Genomic DNA, 23437 nt, shown 5'->3' with positions numbered 1-23437 from the left:
CATTTATAATCTTTCTATGTCTTTGCAAGTGGAGAACTAAAGTAAGCCATTACAAACCTAAGAATTTTATTTACAATATTATATCAGGTCCTATTTGATTTGGTGCGTTAGCTACAGAATGGAAGGTACTATTTTTGGAATTAAACTGAACTCTCCATAAATGTAGAATAAGTTTTAGAAATTAACATAATTGCCAAATTTAGTTGTATTATTACTTCTTGGAGTGAAGGAGCCTCATGTAAAACTCTTTATCATGCTATTCAATTAACTAAATTGCACCTCCTCAAGTTCACTACAGCTTTTATAAATTTGCCCATGAATGTGGCATCCAAACATTCAGATAAACATCTACCTTCATTTTGGTTATGATGAAAAGAAATAGCTCAAAACTCATTCTCCTCACTTGTCACAGTATAATGAAAAAAAAGGTGTAATATAATTATGGATGCAGTGATATGCAATAATAATATGGTCTGTCCTTGTGAATTATGAAAGTAAAAAAAATGGTTGCCAGATAAGTTCGGATATACACTAATGTTAACCAGTTGGTCTTATAGCACTATGTAAGTAGGACAATGCCCCATGAAGGTCTGTGAATTTGCGAAGAAGGGGTGGCTTGGGTGCCTCAGTGAGATGGACAGTCATACCATGGATGTAACCATAATGGAGATCTTATCAGTAGAGGGACCAGACTGACTTGTAGCTGATGAAGAAAGGCAGCAGCCTTTTCCATAGTTGCAGTAGCAACAGTCTGCATGATTGACTGATTGGTCTTTTAACATCAGCTAACATGACCTCACTGTGCTGTTACTGCAAATACCTGGAAGCAAGGAGAAATCGTAGCTGAGGGTATGCAGCTGTACTGTATTGCTTAATGATGATGGCATTCTCTTGGGTAAAATATTCCAGAAGTAAAATAGACCCCTGTTCATGTCTCAACATGGGAACTACGGGAAGCATAAAATTGCCAGGAAACACAGAACTGGCATTACAGATCAGAATGTAGAATGTTAGATCCTTTAATTGTGTAGGTAGGTTAGAGAATTTAAAAAGCAAATTGGATAAGTTGAAGCTAGATGTAGTGGAGTTTGGTGAAGTCCAGTGCCACAAAGAACAAGACTTCAGGTCAGGTGACTGTAGGATTGTAATTAGAAAAAGAAATAAGGGTAACACAGAAGTAGGTCTAATAATGAATAGAAAATGGGAACGCAGGTAGGCTACTATACACCATAGGAATGTTTTATCGTAGCCATGATAGACATGAAGCCAGCACCTGTCACAGTTGAACACGTGTACACCGTCCATCCAAAACATTCCTAAACTGACTGTATTACTGGTGTACAAGCATAATCAGTACAGTAAATACTGTGGCAGTTTGAACAAACAACTGTAACCAACAGATGAGCATTTGCCCAGTAAGCTGTGGGCAGGCAGTTTTAAGGAATAGATGTGGGAATGCAGTGTGCAATGTTGTGTAACAAATCACAGTGGAGTAACATCTCAGAAAAATCTCCAGAATGTTTTGAAGAAGAGAAAAGTGTGTGCAAAGTTTGTCCCCCATATCTTCACTCCTGAGCCAAAACAACGATGTGTGGCTGCCTTCCGCAGCTTGATTGAAATGCAAAATTTGAGTATCTTATTTTTCTGGAAAAAATCATTGCAGGTGATGAAATATGATATCAATATGAACGTACTACAAAATGACAAAATCGTGAAATTCACATTCTGGCCCAATGCTCTAATGTCTGACAGACAATTAAGCCAGTGTAACAAGCGAGTTGAACAGTGTCCCAAAAATCCACTTTCCTCACTGTTTCACATTGTTGTATGAACCTTCTGTGCATTGTACTCAAGTGGAGGGAGACTGTATAAAACACTTGACACATTAAAACCACGATTTTAACATATCTCTGTTTTTCATTAATCCAGTGTCAAAACTGTTTGGAGTGGCAGGGTGTATGCCAGTTAGGTCCACAGATGATGAAGTGACTGAAAGAATGTATGATCAGATAGGAAAATTTAATTGTGATGGTGGTCTAGATGTTAATGCAGGAAAAGGAAGAGAAGGAAAATAGTAGGAGAAAATGGACTGGGGGAAGGAATGAAAGAGGGAGCCGCCTCGTAGAATTTTGCACAGAGGGTAAGTTAATCAGCACTGACACTTAATTTAAGAATCATGTAAGGTTTCAGATTGATTATATAATGGTAATACACAGATTCTGAAGCCAGGTTTTAAAGTGAAACACATTTCCAGAGGCAGATGAGGACTCTGACCATAATTTATTGGTTACAGACTGCAGGTTAAAACTGAAGAAATTGCAAAAAAGGTAGAAAACGAAGTAGTGGGTCCCGTATAAATTGAAGGTACCAGAGACTGTTAAGAGTTGCAGAACGAACATTAGACAACATTGGACTGAAATGGGGGAGAGGAATACAATAGATGATGAATTGATGGAATTGGGCGAAGAGAATTCAGTAGGCAAAAAGATAATATCTAGTAGAAATCCTTGGATAACACAGGATGCATTAATATTAACTGATGAAAGGAGAAAAATATAAAAATTCAGCATATGAAGCAGATGGAAGAGAATACACACATCTAAAACAATGAGATTGACAGGAAAAGCAGAATGACTAAATGCTTATGGTTAGAGGAGAAATCCAATGCTCTTGAAACTTGCATGACTGGGGAGAAGATAGAAGCGGCTGTATGAGTATCAAGAACCCTGGTGGCATGCCATACCAAGCAAAGAAGGTAAAGCTGAAAGATGGAAGGAATGTATAGTAGAGCTGTTCAAGGGAAATGAACTGGCAGGTTGTCTTATGAAATGGGGAAAAGGAAGTAAATGAAGGTCAGACGAGAGATATAATACTGAGAGGAAAGATGGACAGAGCATTGAAAGACCTAAGTTGGAACAAAGCTGCTGGATTGGATGGTATCCCCTCAGAATTATTGAGATCCTTTGGAGAGACAGCTATGACAGAAATATTCCACTGAGTGTGCAATACAAGGTGCGTTCCATAAGTAATGCAACCAAATTCATAAAAAATCATTTATTGAATATATTCATACAAATAATAAAAAATTTTCAAAATAGCACCCTCTTGCATCGATACACTTCTGGAGGCGGTGTTTCCATGCCTGGAAGGCATCCTGGAATGCCTTTTCCGGAATGTCCTTTAGAGCTGATGTAACAAGCTTTCAATCGTGTCCCAATGTTTTCCTTTCATTACTCCTTAAAAAAAGGTCAGCGGGAGCCAAGTCAGGACTGTATGGAGACTGGGGAACCAATGGGGTCTTGCTCCCGGCCAGGAAGTCATTGACAATGAATTGGCGCGTTGTCGTGGTGAACTTTCCACGTGTCCTTGATGTTGGTTCGGCAGTGCGAGACCCTCCTTTTCAGTATTTTGAGCACTCCCAAGTAGAAAGCTGAGTTCACTGTAGTCCCAGTAGGTACGAATTCGTGGTGGACAATACTTCTGATGTCAAAGAAGACAATGAGCATGGTTTTGATCTTGGGCTTGCTCATGCGTGCCTTCTTGGGATGGGGCGATGATGGGGTGTGCCACTATGAACTCTGCCTTTTTGTCTCAGGGTCGTACTCAAAAATCCACGACTCATCACCAGTGATAACAGAGTTTAAAAAATGAGGATCATTTTCAAACATTTCCAACACTTTCTGGCACCGAAGCACTCGCATGTGCTTGTGTTCGTAGTCAACACTTTTGGGACGAGTTCGGCACACACCTTTCTCATGTTCAAATCTTCGGTCACGATGTGGAAAACAGTTGTTTTTGACATGTTCAGAGTTTGTGCTATCCATTGAAAGCTCAGCCCTCTGCCAGAGTTCAAACAATAGCACATGAGCATCACATTTTCGTCGATTCGTGTGGCTGATGGCCGTCCACTGTGAGGTTCATCAGTGATCTCCTCTCAGCACTCCATGAACAACTTGTGCCATCAGAAAACTTGATTTGGACAAGTAATCATTCCCAAAGGCATGCTGAAGTAATGGAAACGTTTCGGTGGTGGACTTCCCAAGTTTAACGCAAAATTTGATAGCGTACCGTTACTCTACAGAATGATCCATTCTACCCTGCTACATAAACTCAAAATGGGGTTGACGGTAATGCATGTCCTGACTCTCTGGCAGCTCGCAGCCAAATGAGACAAAGAGCATTTTGAAGCTAACACCTCCCTCCACTTAGCCTAGCCGGTTACAACATGCTGTGGTGTACTGTTGTATCAGAAAAAAATTGGTCGCATTACTTATGGAATGCGCTCTGTATAGATGAGATGGGTGAAATGTCCTCAGACTTCAAGAAGAATGTAATAATTCCAATTCCAAAGAAGGTGGGTGTTAACATATGTGAATACAACTGAACCATCAGTTTAAGTAGTCATGGATCCAAAATATTAACTTGAATTATTTATAGGAAATGGAAAATCTGACAGAAGGAAACCTTGGGAAGATTTGTTGGGATCCTAGAGAAATGTAGGAACACGCGAAGCAGTACTGACCCTAGACTTCTCTTGGAAGATAGGTTGAAGAAAGGCAAGCCTACATTTTAAAGAATTTGTGGATTTAAAGAGAGTTTTTGACAACATTTAATGGACTACACATTATACCACTTGTACAGAAACCAAATTGCAATTGTAAGAGTCAAAGAACATGAAAGGGAAGCCATAATTCAGAAGGGAGTGGGATGCAGCTGTAGCATATGTCTGGTGTTATTCAATCTGTACAATGACCAAGCAATAAAAGAAACCAAGGAAAACTCTGGAAAGGGAAGTAAAATTCAAGGGAAAAAAATTAAAAAATTGAAATCTGTTGATGGTCTTATAATTCTGTCGATACGACAAAGGTCTTGGAACAGCAGGTGAATGGAATGGATAGGGTCTTGAAAAAAGATTATAAGATTAACATTAACAGAAGTAAAACAATTTTAATGGATTGTATTCAAATTAAATCAGGTGGTGATGTAGGGGTTAGACTAGAAATTGAGACACTGTCAGTAACATAAGACCTTTCCTATTCGGGCAGTAAGAAACTGATGATGACAGCAGATTCTTAAATGCAGACTGGCTGTAGCAAAAAACACATTTATGGAAAAGAGAAATTTGCTCATCTAAAATAAATTTAAGTGTTTGGAAGTCTTTCTGAAGGTATTTATATGGAGTGTAGCCTTTTAGGGAAGAGAAACATGAGCATCAAGCAGTTCAAATGAGAATAGAATAGAAGCCTTTTAAATTTGGTTCTGCAAAAGAATGCTGGAGATGGGTTGATCATGTAACTGATGAGGTACTGAATCAAATTCGGGGGAAAAAGAAATTATAGCTCAATATGACTAAAAGTAAGGATGACAGGCATGAGTACAGTAACCTGGTTCAGGTAGATATGGGTTTTTTTAGTTATTCAGGGATGAATAGGCTTGCATGAAATAGGCTAGCGTGGAGAATCAGTCTTCGGACTGAAGACCACAACAATACAACAATGAGCACAAAAATGCAACATGGATTTGATTAGTCTTTTTGCTTATCATTGAATATGGTTAATCAGAAAGAATTGAGAGTCACTTCACTGAAATAATTTTGACCAGATGCTGACAACAGTATCAACCATGTCCACAACGTGACATGTACTTATTAAAAATATCAGTTTATTGGCTGTGCAGTCTTCTGCACGCGCACGCACACACGCACACACGCACACACACACACACACACACACACACACACACACACACACACAGAGAGAGAGAGAGAGAGAGAGAGAGAGAGAGAGAGAGAGAGAGAGAGAGAGAAAGGAAAAGGAAAAAAAGAAAGGTATTCCATGAAGGAAGGATCAGATGGAAATTGGCAGATGTGATGTACATATATAGACAAACAGCTGGTTACAATTTTAGAAAAATTGGATGCTATATTCAAAATTCTTTTACAAATTGACCAGGTCAGTAGTATGTTGGTCCATCTAGGCTGCCTATGCAAGCAGTTATTCAGCTAGGCATTGATTAACAGAGCTGTTGGATACCCTCCTGTGGGATATCATGACAAATTCTGTCCATTGGCACACCAGTTGTCAAAACCCCAAGCTGTCTGGTGGGCCCTGACCATAATGTTCCAATTGGTAATAGAGCCACTGATGTTGATAGCCAAAGTAGGGTTTGGCAAGCATGAAGACAAACAGTAAGAACTCTTGCCTTGTGTGGATGGGAATTATTTCTCTGAAATATACTGATCAGCCATAACATTATGGCTACTTATCTACTATTGATATAAACCTGTTCAAGCAATAGCAGTGTCATCTGGAGAGGCATGACTGACAGTCAGACTCGTGCATGGTGCATGTAGTATCAGTGAGTGTGCTGCCCATGTTTAGAATGGGGAAGGCACACGATCTATCTTAGTCTGACCGAGGGCAGATTGTGATGGTCCAGAGGCTTATCACAAGCATTTCACTAACTGCATGACTTGGGTGTTCGAAGTGTGCTGTGCTGAGTGTCTTCAAAAAGTGGCAAAACCTAGGTGAAACCACGTCGAGGTGTCATGGGGTTGGGCAGCCACCCCTCATTACAAATGTAAAATGTCATAGGCTGAACAGACAGGTAGAACAGGACAGGTGGTGAACTGTGGCAGAACTAACATCATTCTTTAATATCGGGCAGAGCACAAGTGTGTCTGTACACACAGTGCATCGAACACTCTGAATGGTGGGCTCTGCAGCTGACAACCCGTGCATGTGCCAATGTTATCACTATAACCGAAATGGGCATGTGACCATCAGTACTGGATATTCATGCTGTGGCAGAGCATTGCACGGTCTGATGAATCTAGACACCTCCTTCATCACGCTGATGCGAGGGAGCGAATCCGTCATCTTCCAGGGGAACAGGTCCTCGAAGCCTGTACTGCAGGCTGGAGACATGCTGGCGGCAGCTCCATTATGCTCTGAGAAACAATCACATGTTCATCCGTGGGTCCATTGGAGCTTGTGCAAGGCACCGTGATGGCCAAGGAGTATCGTACACTGGTTGCAGACGACGTACACTCCTTCACGATAATCACGTTTTCCGATGCAGCGGCATTTTTCAGCGAGATACTGCACAGTGTCACAAGGCTGGGTGTGTGATGGAGTGGTTCGAGAAACGCAGTGGCAAGTTTGACTTGCCAAATCTGAACCCAAACAAACACATCTGGATTGTGACCCTCTGTGGTGTCAGAGCCCATCGCTCCCCCCCTCTCCTTTCCTCCTCCTCCTCCTCCTCCTCCCCCCCCCCTTCCTCCTCCTCTCCCCCTCTTCCTCCTGTGCCCCTGGAATTTACAGGAATTAGATGACTTTTGTATGCAGATGTGGTGTCAACTCCCTCCAGTGGCTTACAAAGACCTCATTGCTTCCCTGCCACGATGTTTCGCCACTGTTACCTATGCCAAAGGTGGGCTATCTTTTAGGTAGTCAGAATGTTCTGGCTGATAAGTGCGTAAGCCCCAGGTGGCTTTCCATGAAAGACACCAAAACATGGTGTGGAATATCATTGACCATGAACCATGGACCGTGCCATTGATGGGGAGGCTTGCGTGCCTCAGCGATACAGATAGCCGTACCGTAGGTGCAACCACAGCGGAGGGGTATCTGTTGAGAGGCCAAACAAATGTGTGGTTCCTGAAGAGGGGGCAGCAGTCTTTTCAGTAGTTGCAGGGGGCGACAGTCTGGATGATTGACTGATCTGGCCTTGTAACACTAACCAAAATGGCCTTTCTGTGCTGGTACTGCGAATGGCTGAAAGAAAGGGGAAACTACAACCATAATTTTTCCCGAGGGCACGCAGCTTTACTGTAAGGTTAAATGATGATGGCATCCTCTTGGGTAAAATATTCTGGACGTAAAATAGTCCCCCATACAGATCTACTCAGGAGGATATAGTTATCGGAAGAAAGAAAACTGGCGTTCTATGGATCGGATGTGGAATATCAGATCACTTAATCAGGCAGGTAGGCTAGAAAATTTAAAAAGGGAAATGGATAGGTTAAAGTTAGATATAGTGGTAATTAGTGAAGTTCGGTGGCAGGAGGAACGAGACTTCTGGTCAGGTGACTACAGGGTTATAAACACAAAATCAAATAGGGGTAATGCAGGAGTAGGTTTAATAAAGATTAGGAAAATAGGAATGCGGGTAAGCTACCACAAACAGCATAGTGAACACATTATTGTGGTGGCCAAGATAGATACGAAGCCCACGCCTACCACAGTACTAAAAGTTTATATGCCAACTAGCTCTGCAGATGACGAAGAAGTTGAAGAAATGTATGATGAAATAAAAGAAATTACTCAGATAGTGAAGGGAGACGAAAATTTAATGGTCATGGGTGACTGGAATTTGACAGTGGGAAAAGGGAGAGAAGGAAACGTAGTAAGTGAATATGGATTGGGGGTAAGAAATGAAAGAGGAAGCCGCCTGGTAGAATTTTACACAGAGCACAACTTAATCATAGCTAACACTTGGTTCAAGAATCATAAAAGAAGGTTGTATACGTGGAAGAAGCCTGGAGATACTGACAAGTTTCAGATAGATTATATAATGGTAAGACAGAGATTTAGGAACCAGGTTTTAAATTGTAAGACATTTCCAGGGGCAGATGTGGACTCTGACCACAATCTGTTGGTTATGAGCTGTAGATTAAAACTGAAGAAACTGCAAAAAGGTGGGAATTTAAGGAGATGGGACCTGGATAAACTGACTAAACCAGAGGTTGTAGAGAGTTTCAGGGAGCGCATAAGGGAACAATTGACAGGAATGGGGGAAAGAAATACAGTAGAAGAAGAATGGGTAGCTTTGAGGGATGAAGTGGTGAAGGCAGCAGAGGATCAAGTAGGTAAAAAGACGAGGGCTAGTAGAAATCCTTGGGTAACAGAAGAAATATTGAATTTAATTGATGAAAGGAGAAAATATAAAAAATGCAGTAAATGACGCAGGCAAAAAGAAATACAAACGCCTCAAAAATGAGATCGACAGGAAGTGGAAAATGGATAAGTAGGGATGGCTAGAGGACAAATGTAAGGATGTAGAGGCTTATCTCACTAGGGGGTAAGATAGATATTGCCTATAGGAAAATTAAAAGAGACCTTTGGAGAAAAGAGAGCCACTTGTATGAATATCAAGAGCTCAGATGGAAACCCAGTTCTAGGCAAAGAAGGGAAAGCAGAAAGGTGGAAGGAGTATATAGAGGGTCTATACAAGGGCGATGTACTTGAGGACAATATTATGGAAATGGAAGAGGATGTAGATCAAGATGAAATGGGAGATATGATACTGCGTGACGAGTTTGACAGAGCACTGAAAGACCTGAGTCGAAACTAGGCCTCGGGAGTAGACAACATTCCATTAGAACTACTGACAGCCTTGAGAGAGCCAGTCCTGACAAAACTCTACCATCTGATGAGCAAAATGTATGAGACAGGCGAAATACACTCAGACTTCAAGAAGAATATAGTAATACCAATCTCAAAGAAAGCAGGTGTTGACAGATGTGAAAATTACCGAACTATCAGTTTAATAAGCCACAGCTGCAAAATACTAACACGAATTCTTTACAGACGAATGGAAAAACTAGTAGAAGCCGACCTCGGGGAAGATCAGTTTGGATTCTGTAGAAATACTGGAACACGTGAGGCAATACTGACCTTACGACTTATCTTAGAACAAAGATTAAGGAAAGGCAAACCTACGTTTCTAGTATTTGTAGACTTAGAGAAAGCTTTTGACAATGTTGTTGTTGTTGTGGTCTTCAGTCCTGAGACTGGTTTGATGCAGCTCTCCATGCTTCTCTATCCTGTGCAAGCTTCTTCATCTCCCAGTATCTACTGCAACCTACATCCTTCTGAATCTGCTTAGTGTATTCATCTCTTGGTCTCCCCCTACAATTTTTACCTTCCACACTGCCCTCCAATGCTAAATTTGTGATCCCTTGATGCCTCAAAACATGTCCTACCAAACGATCCCTTCTTCTAGTCAAGTTGTGCCACAAACTTCTCTTCTCCCCAATCCTATTCAATACCTCCTCATTAGTTACGTGATCTACCCACCTAATCTTCAGCATTCTTCTGTAGCACCACATTTCGAAAGCTTCTATTCTCTTCTTGTCAAAACTAGTTATCGTCCATGTTTCACTTCCATACATGGCTACACTCCATACAAATACTTTCAGAAACGACTTTCTGACACTTAAATCTATACTCGATGTTATCAAATTCCTCTTCTTGAGAAACGCTTTCCTTGCCATTGCCAGTCTACTTTTGACAATGTTGACTGGAATACTCTCTTTCAAATTCTGAAGGTGGCAGCGATGAAATATAGGTAGCGAAAGGCTATTTACAATTTGTACAGAAACCAGATGACAGTTATAAGAGTTGAGGGACATGAAACGGAAGCGGTGTTTGGGAAGGGAGTGAGACAGGGTTGCAGCCTCTCCCCGATGTTATTTAATCTGTATATTGAGCAAGCAGTGAAGGAAACGAAAGAAAAATTCGGAGTAGATATTAAAATCCTTGGAGAAGAAATAAAAACTTTGAGGTTCGCCGATGACATTGTAATTCTGTCAGAGACAACAAAGGACTTGGAAGACCAGTTGAATGGAATGGATAGTGTCTTGAAAGGAGGATATAAGATGAACATCAACAAAGGCAAATCAAGGATAATGGAATGTAGTCGAATTAAATTGGGTGATGCTGAGGGAATTAGATTAGGAAATGAGATGCTTAAAGTAGTAAAGGAGTTATTTGGGGAGCAAAATAACTGATGATGGTTGAAGAGAGAGGATATAAAATGTAGATGTGCAATGGCAAGGAAAGCGTTTCTGAAGAAGAGAAGTTTGTTAACATCGAGTATAGATTTAAGTGTCAGGAAGTCGTTTGTGAAAGTATTTGTATGGAGTGTGGACATGTATGGAAGTCAAACATGGACAATAAATAGTCTGGACAAGAAGAGAATAGAAGCTTTCGAAATGTGGTGACACAGAAGAATGCCGAAGGTTAGATGGGTAGATCACATAACTAATGAGGAGGTATTGAATAGGATTGGGGAGAAGAGGAGTTTGTGGCACAACTTGACTAGAAGAAGGGATCGATTGGTAGGATATGTTCTGAGGCATCAAGGGATCACCAATTTGGTAGTGGAGGGCAGTGTGGAGGGTAAAAATGGTAGAGAGAGACCAAGAGATGAATACACTAAGCAGATTCAGAAGGATGTAGGTTGCAGTAGGTACTGGGAGATGAAGAAGCTTGCACAGGATAGAGTAGCATGGAGAACTGCATCAAACCAGTCTCTGGATTGAAGACAACAACAACAACAACAACAACTGCAGTCCTGTAAGGGTGCCATGGTGTGTTGTTGTGGTCTTCAGTCCTGAGACTGGTTTGATGCAGCTCTCCATGCTACTCTATCCTGTGCAAGCTTCTTCATCTCCCAGTATCTACTGCAACCTACATCCTTCTGAATCTGCTTAGTGTATTCATCTCTTGGTCTCCCTCTACGATTTTTACCCTCCACACTGCCCTCCAATGGATGACAACCAAAATGGTCAGGCTAAAATTAAATGATACCCCAGACTACGACTCCTGGCTGTTTGGCCATATGTCAGGTGATAATCAAAGTGGTATATGGCCGCTGTCTGTGGCATCTGCAGATGCATCTTCACTGGTCATCATGGCTCAGTTCGTCACTAAAGATAGTTCTACTGCAGTTGATGAGATTCTAGGCCAAACTTGCCCAACACCACTGCAAAGCAGCTCATTGGCATGCAGAGGTTAATGATAGTCAATGCAAGGGGCACCATGAGCTCAGCCCCTCCTTTCTGGGGGCCACTTATTAATGGTTCTTGTGGTCACTGAAGCACCAGTTGCACATCAGCTCAATGGTAATGATGAATCTAGGGCTCCTGGTGCCCCTCTGACAATTTCTCAGTCCTCACATTTTGTCGTCTCTCTAGGTCGACTGCTTCCTTCTTGATGCTGAGTTCAGCCATCGTTCACCCATTCCTGCCAACATCGCTGAATAGTGGCATCGCTCCTGTTCAAATGTTGAGTGATTTGCTGACTACTACAACTGGCTTCTTTGAGCCCATCTACATGTCCTCTCTCAAATGCTGACATATGCATAGAGTGCCCATGCACCTGTCTGTGAGGCGTAGTTACTATCCAACTGAGTACACGAAATGAAATTTGCGAAAAGATCATGCCTTGGTATCAACATGTCTCCTGTTTACTATTCTTGCCAGCTGTGCAGTGAAACTGTGCTGAAGCATCACACATTCATCCATCAGCCACCAAAGTTTACAATTTTGCATTTTCTGTTGATACCTTTGTGGTGCTTTTTTATTTCTTTTATTTTTTAGTGTGTAACTGAAGACAGGTGCAGAAAAAGGGCTAACCCACAGTATTTAGAAATGGAGAAAAGGGGTTTTTGTAAATGAGACTAGAAAAATACATCAAATTATTTTATTCTTATTTTTTTAACGGAAATTCACACAGAATGGACCAGTTAATGTTCCTGATCTGTCATATCCTTTACTTTGCAACCTAACACGAATAATAATAATTAATAAAGAAGAACAATATTACATGAAGATTTGTTTTGTACACTATCAAACATCCAAATCCTCAGGGTACCATTGTGATGGTAGCAAAAAGTGTTTTTCTAGCATTAATATTGTATACCATGCTTAATGTGTTGTAAATGAGTTTATTCTGGAAAAAACACTCAAAATCATATTGATAACAATCAGTGTTATCAAACAATGCAGCATCATTAATATTCTCAGAGAATGTGTCAGTTTTGAGGTTTCTGTAATACCCATGGTGAACTCCTGGAATGTAATTTAGTAATTGCTGTAATCCTGTAGCTTGGAAGGTTTTATCAGTCTTGGGCCATTGTATTTGAAGCAAAATGTGACATTAACAATGTAAGTCCTACCTGTCGTCCCCCCCCCCCCACCCCCCACCCCACCCCTCCATGTCTACAGTATCGAAATTCTCAATACTACCATAAGCATATTTAAAGAAAAACTTAAAAAGGGCCAGCTTTCATAATTTTCAAACATGTAATTTTACTTAATAAAACCTTCTGCCCAAATTCAGATACTGCTCATCATCATACCTTATCAAGAAGAGGTTTTGACAGTAATAAACACGTTACCTTTCATTTTTACAACATTGAAAGGTTCCTTTAACTCTTCTTCTTTTTAACAAGTTACATCCACTGGTCTGGAACAACAATAAAAGATACCTGTCTTTTCTCTTTCTCAGTTAACCCAAAATCACAGTCAAAGGGTAAATGCATAGGACCAGGCACTAGACATTTAGGTTCCACTTCAAATCTCCCCGACTGTGTTAAGTACATCCAAAAGCTTACAAAAGAGAAGTTTTTATTTTGTCAAAGCAAGAATATGAACACACAAATAGGTGATGTACAGTGTCAGGAACCAATGCTGTAATATACTGTCTAAGATACGAAATAATGTCGTCTACCCCCATACCAACTACTTCCTCTGACCACATAACTATTATTTCAAAATTATTAGATAGTAAATTATGCATGCAGAAGTTAGATGTCCACAGCTGGTGTTTATAGAACGTAATTCCTACTGACATTGTTGTGTGTCAAAAGCAATGACCATAACAGAGTTATTAGTTTTTGAATAATCGGAGTCTATTTTCAGGTATTCATAGCCAGTGTGCGCCTGTTTAACATTAAAGTTCAATTTGCTTCTAGTTCTTTCTTTTTCTGACCATTTTTCTCAGATGAAATTTGTATCTTAAGGTGATCACAAAATTAACAGGTGTCACTGTGTGATTGTGCAAAGCCAATAATATAAAACAGATCAATATTTTATGATACATGTCAAGGCTAAGATGTCCTTTATTTCTGTCTTCACACTTATCTTCATAAGGACTATATGTCTTGCCAATGTTAAGATCTGCACACAGATATGTCATTTTGGGATTATTTTTCCTGGAGTAGTGACTTGACTGTGTAGGAAAACTATATGAGCTGTGGTCCTCCTCGCTTCATTTATTTAGGTGATTGTCATGTCTCCCCCAGTTATCCACATTAAATAAAATATTAAGCTTTTAAATCTTATCACTGTGAATGTATGATGTGTTTTGTTGTGTAATGAAACACAGAAACTTACCACCGAAGTTCCATATGTATTCTCTTGTTGATTCACATGGGATAAGCATCCAGTGCTTATACCAAAAATTCCTAGAAAAGCTTTCTTACAAATCCGAATGTGTACTTCACTTACAGTAATCTTAAAGATAGTGAATATCTGCCACCTACTCCTCTCCAGATCATCACTATACCTCCACTTGACATTATTCGTATTAACACTTCGAAATATATACAGATTTTGAAGATTGTTGTTACTTACATTCCAGAAGTCAAGAAACAACTTGTCCCGTGTACGTTCAGATACTGTATCGAAGCATTTTCTCGTACAGGCACAATCTGAACCTTGTGATTCTGCCCTTTTCATTGCACCCTTATAATTACTGTACTCTTCAACACTGTTTGGCTTCCTCTTCTCCACTTCTTTATGCAGTTCTGTGGATTACGCTTCCTCTTTCGATAGTTACTACTGATTTTCACCCTTCATCAACGTTTCCCATTTCTATGTCTGCCTTTTTCACTATTTGTATTCTGTGCTGAATGTGCCAACTAAACACTTCAAACACCCTAAACTTGGTTCATAAAGTAAGTAATATTACATACTGTACAAAGCTTATATTTTGTGTTTACACTTTTATTAATTATTCTGAGCATGTCTTAAATTGCAACACAACTACAACAATGTAGATACATACACAAAAAAGAAAGAAAAAACAGATGCATAATACTTATCTAAGCATGTTAAAAATATATCACAATATTATCAACAAAAAACATAATAAATTTTATGTTTATATCTAAAATTGAAATATTAACCTCAAGGGATTAACTTAAAAAGCCAGTTACAGTCCCTCATATACTGAAAAGTTGAATTACGTGATCTCACAAATACTAAGCATAATTACGTTTGTAGACTGACTCAGATTCAATATCTGCTTTGAAAGCTTTACCAGCATTATGATATTTTAGTACACCTACAGGTCAAGGAGAAAAGGAACCTGTCCCACGTAACATGAAATGAAAAGAATATAGACTACACATACACAATTAAGGTTTAATATCTAATAAATGCAAGTTGTGCCAAACCAGTTAGAAGACTGATGACTAAACAAATCCAATATATTCAGTCCAGAAAAACTACTACTGCCCTATCCATTTACAAATTGAAAAGGAGGGCTATGCCTGGAGGCAATGCGAAGCTGTGTGAAGCAGAAGTGTTTGTTTTCATAGTCCATACATAAAGCTCACATATAGCACTTTCGACCATATTTTGGTTCAACAATTGGTATATGCTTTGGAGCCTTGCGTGTGTCTCATCTAGACTGTTGATACACAGTATATTACTGCCCGAGGCTATTTTATCCAACTCCTTGCACTAGGTTAACCAGTGCCCCTACATCTTTCTGCCAAGCTAGCTTCTGTCTAACTAGGGTATGTTCTTAGCTGGCATGCACAGCAGTATCCAATTTAACAACATGGGTCTGCACAATGGTGAACTTGGGCATTCTCTTGGATGTGTTTGAGGCTGTGTCAAAGCAACAGGTGAGTCACATGGTATTGAAAATTGGCTTTTGGAGGAAGAAACTCATGCAGTTTGCAGAGATATAAGTCCTAGTGAATCCACAGTTGACCATGAAGAAAAAAAAGTGATGATGGTGCAGCCTGTCACATGTAACTGTAAAATTTATAAAGCAAGTGATCTTACCAAGTTTCTGTTAAGTTGGACATTGTGGATTCAGGCTTCATGAGAGCACTCAGCCAACACCAGCACTTGGTATATTTACTGATTTTATCACTGCTGACCTTTTTAACAAATTTGTGACTAACAAATTTGTGTGCAGTGGAAAAAATACAAAGTTTACTCTTTTAGCAATACAGTGTGTGAGTTATGGAAAGATGTTTTTCAAAAGAAATGAAGACTTTATTTGTAGTAATTCTAACTTGGATTTGAATTTGAAGGGGCATTGACTATTTTACTAAAGACTGACTAGATTGAATTCCATTTGTCAAGGATGATGAGTCGTACTGAGCATGTTTGGAATATTTACAGCATGCACGTTTCCTCTAGACAGCATAGTGGTTTCCAGTAAGAATTTCATTTATACTAGTAACCATGAAAAATACTTAGAACAGTAATTATACTACTAATGACTGCAGTCTTCTCATTGAGCCCATAACTATAGTTATTCTGCTATTTATGAGTGCTCAATCAACATAACAATTGTTACAAGTAACATTATTTTCTGTTTGTGTTCATGTTGTTGTTGTTGTTGTTGTGGTCTTCAGTCCAGAGATTGGTTTGATGCAGCTCTCCATGCTACTTTATCCTGTGCAAGCTTCTTCATTTCCAAGTAATTACTGCACCCTACATATTTCTGAATCTGCTTAGTGTATTCATCTCTTAGTCTCCCTCTATGATTTTTACCCTCCAGCTTCCCTCCAATACTAAATTGGTGATCTCTTGATGCCTCAGAACATGTCCTACCATCCGATTCCTTCTCCTAGACAAGTTGTGCCACAAATTCCTCTTCTCCCCAATTCTATTCAGTACCTCCTCATTAGTTACACGATCTACCCATCTAATCTTCAACATTCTTCTGTAGCACCACATTTCAAAAGCTTTTATTCTCTTCTTGTCTAAACTATTTATCGTCCATGTTCCACATCCACACATGGCTACACTCCATACAAACACTGTGAGAAAAGACTTCCTGACACTTGAATCTAAACTCGATGTTAACAAATTTCTCTTCTTCAGAAGCACTTTTCTTGCCATTGCCATTCTACATTTTATATCCTCCCTTCTTCGACCATCATCAGTTTTTTTGCTCCCCAAATAGCAAAACTCATCTACTACTTTAAGTTTCTTATTTCCCGATCTAATTCACCGATTGAGGTGGTGCAGCGATCAGCACACTGGTCTCTCATTTGGGAGGACGACGGTTCAATCCCACGTCCGGCCATCCTGATTTAGGTTTTCCGTGATTTCCCAAAATCGCTCCAGGCAAATGCCAGAATGTTTCTTTTGGAAGAGCATGGCCAACTTCCTTCCCCATCCTTCCCTAATCCGATGAGACCTTGACCTTGCTGGTTTTCCATCTGAGCTCTTGATATTCATGCAAGTGGTTCTCTTTTCTCCAAAGGTCTCTCTAATTTTTCTGTGGGCTGTATCTATATTACCCCTAGTGATATATGCCTCTACATCCTTACATTTGTCCTCTAGCCATCCCTGCTTCGCCATTTTGCACTTCCTGTCGATATCATTTTTTGAGACTTTTGTATTCCATTTTGCATGCTTCATTTACTGCATTTTTATATTTTCTCCTGTCATCAATTAAATTCAATATCTCCTCTTTTACCTGTTAAGGATTTCTACTACCCCTCATCTTTTTACCTACTTGATCCTCTGCTGCCTCCTCTATTTCATCTCTCAAATCTACCCATTCGTCATGTACTGTGTTTATTTTCCCTGTTCTTGTTAGTCGTTCCCTATTTCTGTCTCTGAAACTCTCTACAACCTCAGGTTCTTTCAGTTTATCCAGGTCCCGTCTCCTTAAATTTCCTCCTTTTCCCAGTTTCTTCAGTTTTAATCTACAGTTCATGAATTGGAAATGTCTGACAATTTAAAATCTGGTTCCAAAATCTCTATCTTACTATTACATAATCTATCTGAAACTTCCCAGTGTCTCCAGGCCTCTTCCACATATATAACCTTCTTTCCTGATTCGTAAACCACATGTTAGCTATGATTAAGTTATGCTTTGTGCAAAAATTCTACCAGGTGGCTTCCTCTTTATTCCTTACCCCCATTCCATATTCACCTACTACTTTTCCTTCTATTCCTTTTCCTACTATTGAATTCCAGCCCCCCATGACTATTAAATTTTTTTCTCCCTTCACTATCTGAATAATTTCTTTTATCTCATTTACATTTCTTCAATATCTTTGTGGTCTGTAGAGCTAGTTGGCATATAAACTTGTACTATTGTGGTAGGGATGGGCTTCATGTCTATCTTGGCTACAATAATGCGTTCACTATGCTGTTCATAGTAGCTTACCCGTATTCCTAATTGTTATTCATTATTAAACCTACTTCTGCGTTACCCCTACTCGATTTTGTATTTATAACCCTGTATTCACCTGACAAGAAGTCTTGTTCCTCCTACCACTGAACTTCACTAATTCCCATTATATCTAACTTTAACCTATCCATTTCCCCTTTTAAATTTTCTAACCTACCTGCCCAATTAAAGGACCTACCGTATTTACTCGAATCTAAGCCGCACTCGAATCTAAGCCGCACCTGAAAAATGAGACTCGAAATCAAGAAAAAAAAATTTTCCCGAATCTAAGCCGCACCTGAAATTTGAGACTCGAAATTCAAGGGGAGAGAAAAGTTTTAGGCCGCACCTCCAAATCGAAACAAAGTTGGTCCATTGTAATATGAGACACAATTTAGGTCGAATGAATGACGATACAGCTACAGTAGGCTCGAGTCGTAAGCTTAGCAGTTAAGCTTTACTAGGTAGCCATTGCTATGCGTCCCGCGCTCCGTCCGTATATATACGGGTACCTTTCCTTTTTCACGTGCTTCGTCTGGTTTGAATTAATTGCTTATTTTGCTTTGATCTGGTAAGTGCCGTTCTGTTTGTTATAGGTGTTTACGTCACTCTAAGCTGAAAATGCATTACTGTACTGTGTCATGAATTGTTTGTCGCATTCTGATAATGAGTGTTTACGGTCTGTCCCCGCTCCCGGCATGGCTTATTTTCGTGCGCGCTACCGCCGCTTACAATTAAAAAAGAGAGGAATTGTTTCATTAGCAAAACAATAGCAAGAGACTGCTATTTGTTGTTACTTACACTGCTGCTTTCTTGGATAATGATCAATAAGAACCAAATAATATATTGCTTTTGATAGAAGACGTTCTGAACGAGAGTTTAGCGAAAATTTTTCTCCGTTTGAAAATCTTTGCAGACACCTCTTTAGTACATTACATTCTGCACAGAAATTAGAGTCATCTTAGATTTAAAAATCTAGTCAGTTGTCGTGCTTCATTTCTGACTGTATCATTATTAGGCATAAAAATAATACGAATATAAACATGACATGATATGTATATTCTTCCGCGTTTGCTGTTGTCTCACCCTAGTTTTGTAGTTTATTCGGCAGATAGGATTTAAATGAGATAGCAGCAAACACGAAAGAATACACGGCAAAATGTTTATATTCGTATTATTCTTATGGCGAAGAGAATACTGTATGTGATTCACAATTCATAAAAGTTCCTATTAGCGACCATCTCTTCTCACAGGTAGGAATAAATTCAGAACGTAGGGTTGGCCATATTGACAAACATCCCAAACAGTCTTGATAGTCGGATTTTCGTACTACATTGAAATGCTGCTACATTCGAAGAAGAACAATACGGAATTTACTTCGTTGGATAATGTATAAAATGCAGTGGTTGAAACTCGGGGCGGAGAAGAAGGCTTGTCTTCCACCTTTTTTTTTTTTTTTTTTTTTTTTTTTTATGACGCGGTGATTTTGGCGCTAGTATTTATCTTTGTGCCTGCAAAGCATGCCTATGCAGCGCTACATATATTCGACGGCAGAAGTCATTTGTGGCGGCACCTACCAACATTTTTCAGAACTTCCGCTTACTTTGCACTCGATTCTAAGCCGCAGGCGGTTTTTTGGATTACAAAAACCGGAAAAAAAGTGCGGCTTAGATTCGAGTAAATACGGTAACATTCCATGCTCCAATCCGTAGAACGCCAGTTTTCTTTCTCCTGATAACGACGTCCTCCTGAGTAATCCATGCCCAGAGATCTGAAAGGGGGACTATTTTACCTGTGGAATATTTTACCCAAGAGGACACTTATCATCATTTAACCATACAGTAAAGCTGCATGCCCTTGGGCAAAATTACAGCTGTAGTTTCCCCTTGCTTTCAGCAGTTCACAGTACCAGCACAGCAAGGCTGTTTTGGTTAATGTTACAAGGCCAGATGAGTCAATCATCCAGACTGTTGCCCGTGCAACTACTGAAAAGGCACAGCTATCTGTATCGCTGCTGTATGCAAGCCTCCCCACCAACGGCAAGGTCCATGGTTCATGGGGTGGGGGGTGTTTACGTAATCATTTCAAATCAAATTCAGATTTTTGTCAGATATTATCTGACAAGATCAGAAGTAAAATTTATCAGATTTCTTATTAACAACCATTAGTAGAAAATTTTGAAAATAACTAGATGTCACCAATACTACAGACTGAAAAACTTGAATACATTTTAAATACTACAGAAAATCAAACCAATTAGAATGGGAATAAAGCAGTAACATATACATTATTATTTTAAATGCAAACTGTATTGTCAAACAATGGAAAGTCTACTGATTGCACAGTTTTACTTGACCTTGAGTGGAGGATGCTGGGAGCAGAAGTTTACAATTGGAGAGCCGCTAGAAGGGTCACATACAGCCTCTTTGCTCATTCTTGTTAAAAAATATTAACAATCACTATGCACAACACCACATGTGGGTCAGTACTATATTAACAATGGCTACTTACTATTATGCCACACAATATTGATAATGTAACTAATGTTGGCAGTGATCATAAACATTCTGGAGCAGCATGAAGTCAGCCGACATCCCATCAGTAGATTGGAATGTCAACAGCATTAGGAAGAGGATAGATTGCTACTCACCATAAAAATTACATTCTAGCAGTCTATGCTTTTCCTAATATTGTATGCATTATAACTTCCTTGCATGCTCTGTGATTGTTTAGTGCGTACAGGAGTGAGGAACAGATAGATGCTGGTCGTGAACAAAGATTTCAGATATTAATTTATTCTGCTTCTAATATGAAGTAGCAAAACTAATACATATCATTATTGCCATAGTCGTGGCATCAGTTGCTAACAGCAGCTTTGAATGTTGAAACATGCTTGCATCTCATTGGCAGCAGCGTAAACATTCACGGCAGCACCTTTGTGCCGCAGTGGTGGCTGTAGAAAATGCAGCGGCGTATCTGGTGGCATGCGTATTTGAAAGTGTGGCCAACCAGATAGCAACTGATTCCACATCCTTCCCTGTCCACCATGGAAGGGGGAGGCCTGGATGATGAAGCTGGTTGCTCGGATGGGGGCAGAGCAGATAAACTCGTGTTCCGACATTTGCGTCTTAAAAGAAATGGGGAAACTGCCTTGGAAAACCAGGCACAGAGTGTTACTGAGGTTGCTGGTGACTAGCTGACAGTGATGCCATCGATGTCTATGGGAGGGGTGACCTACAGCGTTGGCGGCAACAGTGCCACGGGTGGGCAGATGGAGACTTCTGTTTGTGAGATGACCACGGGTGGATGCACCCGTGTGGTAAGCTGCATAGGAGGCTGCATTGCGGCAGACAGGTGTGACTGCTACACAGCCGCCAGACATTGTGCTATGAAGAAATCTGAAACAGTTTGATCTACAGCAAGATCACTGCATTCGCGGAGCTGTAGCTGATTTCGGTGGCACTGATGCATGCCTATGCTGCCACGAATAGTAAATTCCACTCTGCCAGCCGATCTGAGAACAATGCCGGTTTTCCGTAAATGTTTCTTATTGTATATTCGATATTGAATTGCGATGTTCGGGTGAAATTTTGTAGTGAAGTCTGAAGCTGGGGCAGAGTGGTAAGGATGAAGCAAATGCAGCAAGATCCGATGGCATGTCGCATGCAAATGTTCTGCCGGCGAAATGTCAGGAGCAGGCAAGTTACAATATGAACTCGGAAACTTCAGTAAGGCATCTGTGTTTGAATATGAAGCTCAAAGTTTTGTCATTTGTGTATTGAACATTCAAACAAAATGTTCAGCCTTGCCATTAGACTGTGGCAAGATTAATGCTGTCCTGACGTGCTATTCGGCCTCGCCGTTAGACTGTGGCAAGAATGGTGCTGACCTAACGTGCTTTATTCCATTGTGTTTGCAAAATTGTGCAAACTCCTTGGAAGTAAAAGAAGATCCATTGTCAGAAACAATTATTTATGGCAAGCCTTCGAGAGAAAATACAGAAGCAAGCACCTTGATAGTGCTGGCAGCATTCATCAAACGTACTGGTATAAGAAAAGGGTTTTTGGTATAGGCATTGGCAATAATTAACCAATGTGTTTGCCAAAAGCTGCCAGCAAAGTCTATATGGATGCTTTGCCATGGAATATCAGAATGTGGCAAGGAGAAAAATTCCTGGTGCTGAGTGGCCTGACTCTGCAAGTTTTACATTGTGCTGTCACACTTCTATTTGCTTATATAAACCAAGCCACTTACAATGTTGGCATGACAGTTGCTTAGTGCAGACTTTCCCCAAAGATCTGTATGTAGAAGATGTAAGTCATGTTTTTGCACCGAGGTGAGGATTAACACACTTTTCTTTTTGTTAGGTGTGTGAAGCAAAATCACATCATTCAGAAGAGATAACCTGCTGAGGTGACATAGAATCTTTGCACTGAGGGATCAGGAATACATTTCTGAGAGTGTGGCCAACCTTTGCAAATGTAACCCTTTAGCAATTGTAGTGATTGTTCATGCTCCGTGGTGTGTACAGTCCCCCTTGACTCAATAGGAAAAGAATGCAGTGCTTCCAAATCAGAAGAATCAATATGTAAACAAGAAGCTTCTGATGGACTGAACACTGCACATCTGCCGACCGGTAAATGAGACAATGTGTCGCCATTTGCGTGTTGTGCCGTTGGGCACTACAGAAGTTCATACGGGTAATTTGACTCCTTTCAGGAGTGCTGGTTCTGCAATGCTGGCAGGAGAGCTTCTGTAAAGTTTGTAAGGTAGGAGACGAGGTACTGGCAGAAGTGAAGCTGTAAGGACAGTAGTGAGTCGTGCTCGGGTAGCTCAGATGGTAGTGCACTTGCCCGCGAAAGGCAAAGGTCCCGAGTTCGAGTCTCAGTGCCGCACACAGTTTTAATCTGCCAGGAAGTTTCAGACAGAAATCTTATTCGGTTAAATCTTGAACTTTATGTGCATCGCCATATAGCGGAGATATTGAGTCGCAGATAGGCACAACAAAAAGACTCACAAATAAAGCTTTTATCCACTAAGGCCTTCGTCAAAAATACATCACAAAAACACACACACACACACACACACACACACACACACACACACACAAATGCAACTCTCACACACAGGACTGCAGTCTCAGGCAATTGAATCGAAGCCACACTCAGGGTTCAGTTGCCTGAGACTGCAGGTGTGTGTGTGTGTGTGTGTGT

General features: G+C 40.2%; 1 protein-coding gene across 1 annotated transcript in view; it reads left to right on the top strand.

Moving 5' to 3' along the window:
* Positions 1–23437, top strand: part of LOC126177117 (uncharacterized) — a 571356-nt gene that overhangs the window by 539384 nt on the left and 8535 nt on the right. The gene's annotated exons all lie outside the window — the stretch shown is intronic.

This window comes from Schistocerca cancellata, chromosome 3, assembly GCF_023864275.1.
Source record: "Schistocerca cancellata isolate TAMUIC-IGC-003103 chromosome 3, iqSchCanc2.1, whole genome shotgun sequence".
NCBI classification, from domain to species: Eukaryota; Metazoa; Arthropoda; class Insecta; order Orthoptera; family Acrididae; genus Schistocerca; species Schistocerca cancellata.
This window is presented reverse-complemented; position numbering and strand designations above follow the sequence as displayed.